The following is a 9,591-nucleotide window of genomic DNA, read 5'->3' as shown; positions in this document are numbered from 1 at the left end:
CCTGGTCTACAAGAGCTAGTTCCAGGACAGGCTCCAAAACCACAGAGAAACCCTGTCTCGAAAAACCAAAAAATAAATAAATAAATAAATAAATAAATAAATAAATAAATCTAATTGCTTTTCTGATCCCAGTTCTATCATGGATTCCCCCTCCCATTTTTGGTGGTGGATAAGTGCATATGGTAAAAATGTGGAATCCAGTGTGAAGCCCCACAACTTAAGAATGGCTATTCTCATTATATTCTCATTATATGGGCGTTCATTTGAGATGTGTAGACTTTAGGGATTTTTATTTGCAAATTTTGTTGTTGTTTAAAGGCATCACCAAACTTAATTATTTTTTATTTTTACTTTATGTATTTATTGGTGTTTTGCCTGTATGTATGGGGGGGGGAGTGTCAGATCCCCTAGAAGCAGAGTTACAGAGAGTTGTGAGCTGCCACGTGGGTGTTGGAGATAGAACCTGAACCCTCTGGAAGAGCAGCCAGTGCTCTTAACCACTGAGTCACAGGACGCTCGCTATTTCATCCATGATGTGGTCAGTTCAGAGCTCAGCTTCTGTCTTCTTCACAAACATCCTCTCCAGAGCGGTCAGTGAACTCATGTGACACACTTGGTAGTTTTAGTTGAACAAATGGCTTGTATAACACCCTACCTCCTGAGCATGTCTGTCCCCTTGGTCCATCACAGAAAGGTATCCAAAGGATAATTCTAAACTCTCATTATCCTGAATTGGACAAATGCCTGACTCTGGGGAAGAAGGGCAGAGGCAGAGGAAAGAAAATAGCTTACAAATGTTACTAAAATCACTTCATTCAGCTAACCCTGTCTGGGGGCTTCTTTCTCACCGCGACCCTCCAGGCGTGCAATGCAGTCAACTGAAGAAGTATCTATTCTCTGACAAACAGTAACTAACCCGTGCCCATATACCCAAAAAGTTTGGGATGTTTGGTTGGAACCTCCAGTTCACCTCTGCATGACCACGAAAGTCCCACTCCTTTCTCTCTGTCTCTCTCTCCAAACCCCACCCTCTCAGAGAATCTCCATCAAAGAAAAGGCACATTCTTGGCAGCTATAGCTGCTCCTCCCCTGAAGCTGCCAACAGCCCAAGACCCATCTAAATCACCCAGCTTTTGACCACACCTGAGCACAAACTCAGCTCTTGGCAGGCACATCATCACCCCTCACCTTCAGGCTGTATAGTCTCCCTGCTTTAGTTCAGGCATGTGGCTTCTCTGGCTTCAGTCTCTAGGATCGGAGAAGCCATCCAAAATTGCTTTGCTCCAATAAACCTCTTCTTACACTTTTTTGATTTGGTTTGATCTGGCTTACTGCGTTGGTGGAGAAACCAATTATCAGGGGGCAGAAAACCTATTAGTAGCCTGTGTCCATAGTTGGGTAATTCACAAATCCAAATTCAAAGCAAAGCCTGAACCGGCTTGGTTTTAGCAACCTGCCTTTTTGCATCTAGGAAGTTTTCTCTAGTAAGTGTGTCTAGTCATTTACTGGCTAGGAGATTTTGTTTTGCTTTGCTTTTTTTTTTTTTTTTTTTTTTTTTTTTTTTTTTTTTTTGAGACAGGATTTCTCCACGTAGCCCTGGCTCTCCAGGAACTTGCTCTGTAGACTAGGCTGGCCTGGAGCTTGTTCTCTAGACCCAGCTGACCTGTGCCTCCTGAGTGCTAGGCTAAAGGCGTGTGCTACCACTGCCCAGCAAATTCTTACCACGGTTAAGGAAGAAGAGGTGTGTGTACTCAGACAAACAGATCATGGGGAGATTCAGGAAAGTGATGAAAGTCAAGACCGCTATCAAAAGGGACAAAATATCACTGTCACAGACTGTCAGCAAGATGGAACAGGATCTTTTTGAAAGGCAATTTGAATGGGTATGTGTGGATGAGTGTGCAAAGTCTATGTGATAACACACACCGAAAGAACTGAAAGTAGGTTTTGATTATTATGTATAGACTAACTTCTCCAAAGCTACACGTAAATACAGGGGAAAGAATGGCAACCTACATGAACTCTGGGCTGTGGAGTTCAGAAACATAAATATGATATTAAAGCCAAGATCCTGGGTTGGAGATATACGATAAGAAGTAGAAGTCATTCCTTAGATGGAAGATATTGGACACAGTGAATGAAGACAATTCTTTTTTTCCAGAGCTAGCAAAAAGAATGAATCTGGCTGTGTAGTAGTGGTGTATGCCTTTAATCCCAGCACCCGTGAGGCAGAGACAGGTGGATCTCTGTGAGTTCAAGGTCAGCCTGGTCTACAGAGTAAGTTCTAGGACAATCTCCAAAGCTACAGAGAAACCCTGTCTCAAAAAACCAAAATTTAAAAAAAAGAAAAAGAAAAGAAAAGAAGGAAGAGGAGGAAAAGGGGAAGAAGAAGAAGAAGAAGAAGAAGAAGAAGAAGAAGAAGAAGAAGAAGAAGAAGAAGAAGAAGAAGAAGAAGAAGAAGAAGAGGAAACAGCAGCAGCAACTGGGCCTAAAAATGAAAATGGGACAAACAAAAGGAAACCATCTACTCATTTTTAAGGAAGGGAAAAATAAGAATTGTTAGATGCTAATGAGAAAGAAGAGAAAACGGCTAATGAAGGAGACATAAAAGAGAGTTAGCAGAGCAGTGTGACTGGGCAGGCCAGGGTCAGAGCTAAAGAGAAGCCAACTCTTCAGCCTCCAGGGAACTGGGCTAAGGACTTGACCACAGAGAGTGGAAAGTGGGTTGTGGAAACTTCCAGCAACATCTATTTTTTTTTTTCTCACGGAAATAGGAAGCCATGCTATCAGCCGAGAGAGGGAAGCCTGGAAAAGCAGAAGGCATTACCTAAGGAAATACGATACGACCAGACGTACGAAAGAAGGAAGCAGATATCACGCAGGACAAGGAGAAAAGAAAGGAAAGTGCGTGGGAACTTTCACTTGGCATTGCTGCATCTGGGAGTTTTTCTTAAGGAAATAATCAAGAGTCTCTGCCAAGTTGTTCGTTGGCAGGATTTTCCAGAGGAGAATAGGTTTGGAACCATTGGCTCTAGCAACGGAGTAATCAATCAGGGTGGCTCTCCACAGTATGTAGTGAACAGGTTAATATAAAAAGCTGTGCTCATGGGCCTATAATCCCAGCATACAGGAGGCCGAGGAAGGAAGATGACAAATTCAAGACTTGCCTGAGCTACAGCGTGAGTTCAAAACTAGCCAGTGCAACCTAGTGAGAACCTGTCTCGAAAAATATAAAGGAGATGGGGGATGAAGATCAGCGATAGAGCACTTGCTTGGCACGCAGGACCCTGGGTTCAATCTTCAATATAAAATAAAAGGAGGAAAAACTGACAGTGTGTTTAGAAGAAAGAGAAACTTTTACATCTATCTGGTAAATGCCTCTGTAGTCAGAGTTTCTCTCTGTTCTCCAGTCAGCTCTGTGCTGCCAGTTGACTCCCAAATAACCACACAGGGACTTAATATTAATTATAAATGCTCGGCTTCCCCTACCCCAAAAATGCTCAGTTTATAGTTTAGGCTTGACTTTAGGTAGCTCTTATAACTAAAATTAACCCATTTCTATTCATCTGTGTGCTGCCCTGAGGCTTGTGTACATACTTCCCATCCTGCTCACTCTGCATCTCATAGGTGGCCTCTCCTCATGACTCCTCAGATCCCGCCCTTCTTCTTCCCAGTGTTTTTAGCCTGGTTTTCCCGCCTAACCTTATTCTGTCCAGTCGTTGGCCAGTCAGCTTTTTTTGTTAAACCAATCAATGTAACAAATCACCTGGTAGAACATAGATTAATATAAACGGGCTAATTTAAGTTATAAGAGCTAGTTGAAGACCAGCCTAACCTAAGCTTAAGCTTTCATAGTTTTCCCAGCACTTGGGAGGCAGAGGCAGGCGGATCTCTGTGAGTTCGAGACCAGCCTGGTCTACAGAGCTAGTTCCAGGACAGGCTCCAAAACCACAGAGAAACCCTGTCTCGAAAAACCAAAAAAAAAAAAAAAAAAAAAAAGCTTTCATAGTTTTTAAAAAAGATTTATTTATTTATCATATACACAGCATTCTGCCTGCATGTATGTCTGCACACCAGAAGAGAGCACCAGATCTCATTATAGATGGTTTTCAGGCACTAAGTGGTTGTTGGGAATTGAACTCAGGACCTCTACAAGAACAACCAGTGCTCATAACCTCCGAGCCATCTCTCCAGTCCAAGTTTTCATGCTTATTAAGAAGTCTCTGTGTCATTATTTGGGAGCTAGTGGTCCAAAGAAAGTTTGGCTATATATATATGGCTCCTTTGTTTTGGAAATTCTGGAGTCGCCTGAAGCCTCTCTTGTGCCTCTTTTGTGCTTCCTTAAGACTAAAACAGCTAGGAATGCCATAGTGTCACCAGCTGCACCATTACCACTAAAACCACGCTGGCAAAAGAATCCTATGTTTTATCAGTATGATAGTTTTAAAATACTTTAGGCCAGTTGTAGTGGCTCACCTTTGTAATTCCAGCACTTTCAAAATTGGGGTAGGAGGATTACTGTGAGTTTGGGGGCAGCCAGGGCTGAAGAGGGAGGTTCTCCCTCAAAAAGCCAAAAATGGCTCTCACACACCTTGATGCGGTATTTTTTTCCTACATTAAAAGTATCTAATCGGCTGAAGAAGCCAAGATTTTGATAAATAGAAATGAAAATACATTGGCAATATTGAAGAGATCAGGCAAAAGCATCTTGGCCGGAGTACTGCCATTTTGACTTCAGACTCCATTTTATCTGGAGGGTGAAATAAAATACTCAGGTCCCAAGGGAGCTGAGAACTTTCCAATGGCTGATCAACCTCCTCCCTAAACCATGGATATAGTGATTATGAATCTTTAGTTCTCTGGCTGTTCCTAACAGCAGAAGGAACAAATGAATTTGATTGATTGCACTGAAAGGCTTGCATTGTATGTTGATTGACAATGATGGAACATTCAAGGGAGCCCCTACTCTCTAAATCCAGATTGGTGACAATTGTAACTGTAACTTGGCAACCAATGTTTGTGATTTTTGTGATAGTAAACCCCACTTCTGCCATGCTTGGGGCTGTCATCCAAAACAAGGCTCCCCAGTCCTGGCCCCGCAGCCCTGAGCCATCAGTGACTGCTTATATTAGTAAAATTAGTAAAATCTTTGGTGCCCATCAGTGCTCTCTCCTTCATGACACATAGCAATATAAATAACTCTTAAAAATCATCTCTAGGTTTAGGAAAATAATTTATATCATCAGTAGTCTTAATTTTCTGCCTGAAATACGAAATTATTAATTGCAATAGGTAAAGAGAGGTGTGTGTGTGTAAAATATTTTGGTTTGTGCATTAAAGAGAGAAAACTGAAGGGTGTGGTGATATGATAGCCTTGAATATCAGCCCTCAGGAGGCAGAGGCAGGTGGATCTCTGTGAGTTCGAGGCCAACCTGGTCTACAAGAGCTAGTTCCAGGACAGGCTCCAAAGCAACAGCAAAACCCTGTCTCAAAAAACAACAAACAACAACAACAAAAAAAAACAACCAAAAAACAAAAGAAAGGAGACTGAAATGCTACCTCTAGCCTACTTACTTTTTATTTTTCACGTCATATGCTGTTTTTTTTTTAAAATTATCTTTAGTAAGAAAACAAAATATTTCATATTCATCTCCTGCATTTTGGCATTAACTCTAATTGCCAGCCCAAGGGGTGATGAATTAATATATAAGACGACCAAAGAAAAATCTGAAACCTGCCTTGGTTATGTGCGTGCAGCCCGGTCTTAAAAGAACAAAAACAGGCTGGAGATAGTGGTTCATGTCTTAATCCAATCCCAGCACTTGGGAGGCAGAGGCAGGCAGATCGCTAAATTTGAGGCCAACCTAGTTCTAGTATGGTCAGGGCTACACAGAAAATCCCTATCTCAGAGAGACAAGAACAACAACAATAATAAACCATAAGCCAATTCTCCAAACAAATGCATGACAAATAAGGAAGTAAGTAACATAAAATCACAATGAATTTTGCCTTTATAGATCTGTCGATCATAAATTTAAAATATATGCCACCTCTGACATGACTTTAGACAGCCCTCAACTATATCTCTTTTAGAGGAATTGGTTTCCTAGGCTCAACTCTGTGGCTTCTGGTGCAGCCTCTTCTTTAGGGGCCTCAGGGTTCTGCAGGGGGCCATGGCTTTGCTTCCGGTGTGCCTCTTCTCTTAGAAACAGCTTCCCCCAAATTCACAGCCCCAGCATTACACTTGTATCTCTCTGATCCCCTCTCAGCTACGGTTAACGTTTGGATTACACTGGACACGTTTGGAAGTTGGCACTCATGTAGGGTTAGGGTTAGTTGGGTATGGCTGTAATAAGCAGGGTGGATCAATGGCTTTGAGAATTGGCGGTCGAAATATGACCCAGAGTAAACTCCTGCTTTGATATTTCACAATCGCGTCGTATAATCTGTTTAACAGCAAACTTGGTACTTCCTGAATGTGTCAGCCATAATACACCCTTTTCTGTTAGGAGAGAAAAAACAAATTGTATTTTTCTTCCCACACCTAATCAAGGAAATTATTCAGTTGAGGAAATACGGTCACTTCAGTACTGTACTTTCTTTGGGGGCATGATTTTTTTTCTTGTTCCTGTACAGGGCTGGAGCAAGGACAACTATTATAGTTGAAGTGGTGACATTTAACCTGCACTCTATCGTGTTAAGCATAGCTGCTTGGTTTTGATTTGAGAGCAAGGTGAACACCAGCAATACTAGGACAAGTTGACCATGCATGCTCCCCGATGGGACATTCTAAAGAAACATGGCATGACTTTTGCCCTTTACCTGGCCAAATGCAGTCAATCAAAGGGCTATATCACACAAACCTAAATTCTACAAATCATGGGTCGAATCTTGGAATGGACAGAGGTCATGAAAACAAACAACCATTACAGAATTGTTACAGGTTGGAGCCATCACAACTGATGCAACACACAGTCTCAGATTGCGTTCTAGAAACAGAAGGAGACCCTATTTTTCTGAGCACATCAGACCAGTAGGGGAATCCGAATGAAATGGGTGAGTTAAGTGGTGACCTTAGAGGACCAATTTCCTGCTTTCATTGACTTGCTTTGGGCCTCTAATTCACCTTGTAGTCGAGGGTAACCTTGACCACTCCTGCCTCCAGCTCCCAATTGCTGGGATTAGAGGTGTGTGCCACCACACCTGGTTTATATGCTGCTGGCGCTCTACCAGCTGAACCACCATGCAGCCCTAATTTCTGGCTTTCATAATTGGACTACCTTTATGGAGATGTCCTTATTAGAAATTAGCTTTGAAAGTTGCAGCGGCCCGATGCATCACGTCTCTCGTTTTCAGTTGTCTCAGGAAGATGACTGACAGATCTTCGATGGTGAGCAGTCAAAGCTGACAAAACTTTAGCAGTGGGAGAGTTTGGGTAAAAGGTGGCAATAATAATAGCAATCCTTTGCAATATTTTTCATCTTTTCTGTAAGTTTGGAGTTTAAAAATAGAAAGTAAAGGAAGTAGAACCATTCAGATCCACATGGGCACACTTTATCTGCAGAGGGTAACTTCTCCTCCTGAGAGGATAGGGACCAAATAACGGCAAAATCACGAGCTTCCCCTTCACAGCCAGGTCTGGAACACATCTGGAGGACGCTCAGAGCATCCCAGGCATAATGGCCTGATAGAGGGAAGTAGGACCGTCCTGCTTGCTTGAACTCCTCCGGACTCATTCCAGCGACTTCCAGGGTACCACTCACATGGGTTTACTTTACAATGGGCAAGTGGGTGGACCGGCCACTGGGATATCCTCAGAATCTGGAAGTGGAATCAGTGGGGCGCTGCCCTGTTTTCCCGCTCCGGTGACCAGGTCTGGGGCAAGGAAGGAGTTCCTTGTGTATAATACCTTTCCTGGGATGGGGGCTGGAGAATCAGAAGAGGTCAAGAAGACAAGCACAGGGGATGTGGCTTAGTGGCAAAGCAATAGCATAGCATCTGGGAGTCCCCAGATTCCACTCCGGCACCACACACAAGGGGAAAAACAAAACAAGGAGTACCGAGAACCGGCTTCCCTTTGCCCTTCCCTCCCCTTTCTCTTACTCAACGCTTTTCACACACTTGGATTTTCCTCTTTTTCTAGCCCCACCCAGATTTCCTGTAAGCCCGGGCTTTGGCGTGCACTACTTAATGTTGACCTACATTCAGGACACTTCTGGAAGGAACAAAGTCTGCTCACAGTTCCTTTCCTGGAGCTTGAATTCCGAAGGTTATTTTCTTTTCAGCCTTAATCTTAACCTTTCGCCACTGAGTCTGAAGTGAAATCCTTCTCAGGACGGGCCCCCACAAACTGCTAAGAACGGAACAATGCATCATTATGACACTGGCATCCATTCCCAAGCGCCCCTGGCCAACTTCAACATTTGTTAGCTTTGCCTGGGTCAGCCAGGCTGTGATCACATTGGAGCTTTCGGGTTGATCTCACTTGAATAGGAAGTAGAAGTTAATTCAAGTCAAATGTTCTCTCTTTCCCCGGTGAAGTGGCCAATAGTAATATCTATCACAAGGACAGTGCTTTCCTAGGATTAGATGGCCTTGAACATGAGCCGTTTCTTTTTGGTGGCCCAAAGTCGGTGAGAGGTTCTGGAGCTCAGTCTCAGGAAGTCCCAGGCTTGGGAACAGTTGTCTAAATGATGTCACTCCCCAGCCCCAGGTGTGTGTGTGTGTGTGTGTGTGTGTGTGTGTGTGTAGCTGTGGGTGTGCGCTCAAGTGTGCCGGAGCCTGTGCAGACCAGAAGTTAACTCAATTCTGATATCATTACTAAGGAGCCATCTAACCATCTACCTTGTTTGTGTAGGTAGGGTCAATCGCTGGCTTGCAGGTTATCTATTAGACTAGCCTGGTTGGCCAGCAAAGACCACAGATACTTCTGTCTCTACCTCCCTTCCCAGCGCTGGAAATACAGGGACTTGCCACCTTGCCTAGTTGTTTTTTTTCTTTCTTTTCCCTTCCCTTCCCTTCCCTTCCCTTCCCTTCCCTTCCCTTCCCTTCCCTTCCCTTCCCTTCCCTTCCCTTCCCTTCCCTCCCCTCCCCTCCCCTCCCCTCCCCTCCCCTCCCCTCCCCTCCCTTCCTTTTTATAAGAATTCTGGGAGGTTGGATTCAGATTCTCAGGTTTATACAGCAAGCAAGTCATAGAGTGAGCCATCACCCATATCCCCTCATGCACACCTTTTTAAGGTAAAATTATCAACACCCACAGTTGAAACATTACTGAAGCTGGGCGGTGGTGGTGCACGCCTTTGATCCCAATACTCAGGGAGGTAGCAGCAGGTGGACCTCTGAGTTCAAGGCCAGCCTGGTCTATGGAGAATTCCAGGACAGCCAGGGCTCTTACTCAGAGAAACCTTGTCTCGAGGAAAATCAAAACAAACAAACTAACACAACATTACTGATAACTGGTACTCCTTCCGACCTAGAAGCGACTTGGACTTGAAACTTTTGGTGTTACCTTTGAGTACCAGTGGTCCCTTAACGCTCATCTCTGGCCAAAGTTTGTCCAAAGTTTTCAGACCTGGTCACCTAAATATTTGA

The sequence above is a fragment of the Chionomys nivalis genome, chromosome 25 (assembly GCF_950005125.1).
Source record: "Chionomys nivalis chromosome 25, mChiNiv1.1, whole genome shotgun sequence".
NCBI classification, from domain to species: Eukaryota; Metazoa; Chordata; class Mammalia; order Rodentia; family Cricetidae; genus Chionomys; species Chionomys nivalis.
The sequence above is the reverse complement of the archived record's forward strand: the minus strand, read 5'-3'. Positions refer to the sequence as shown.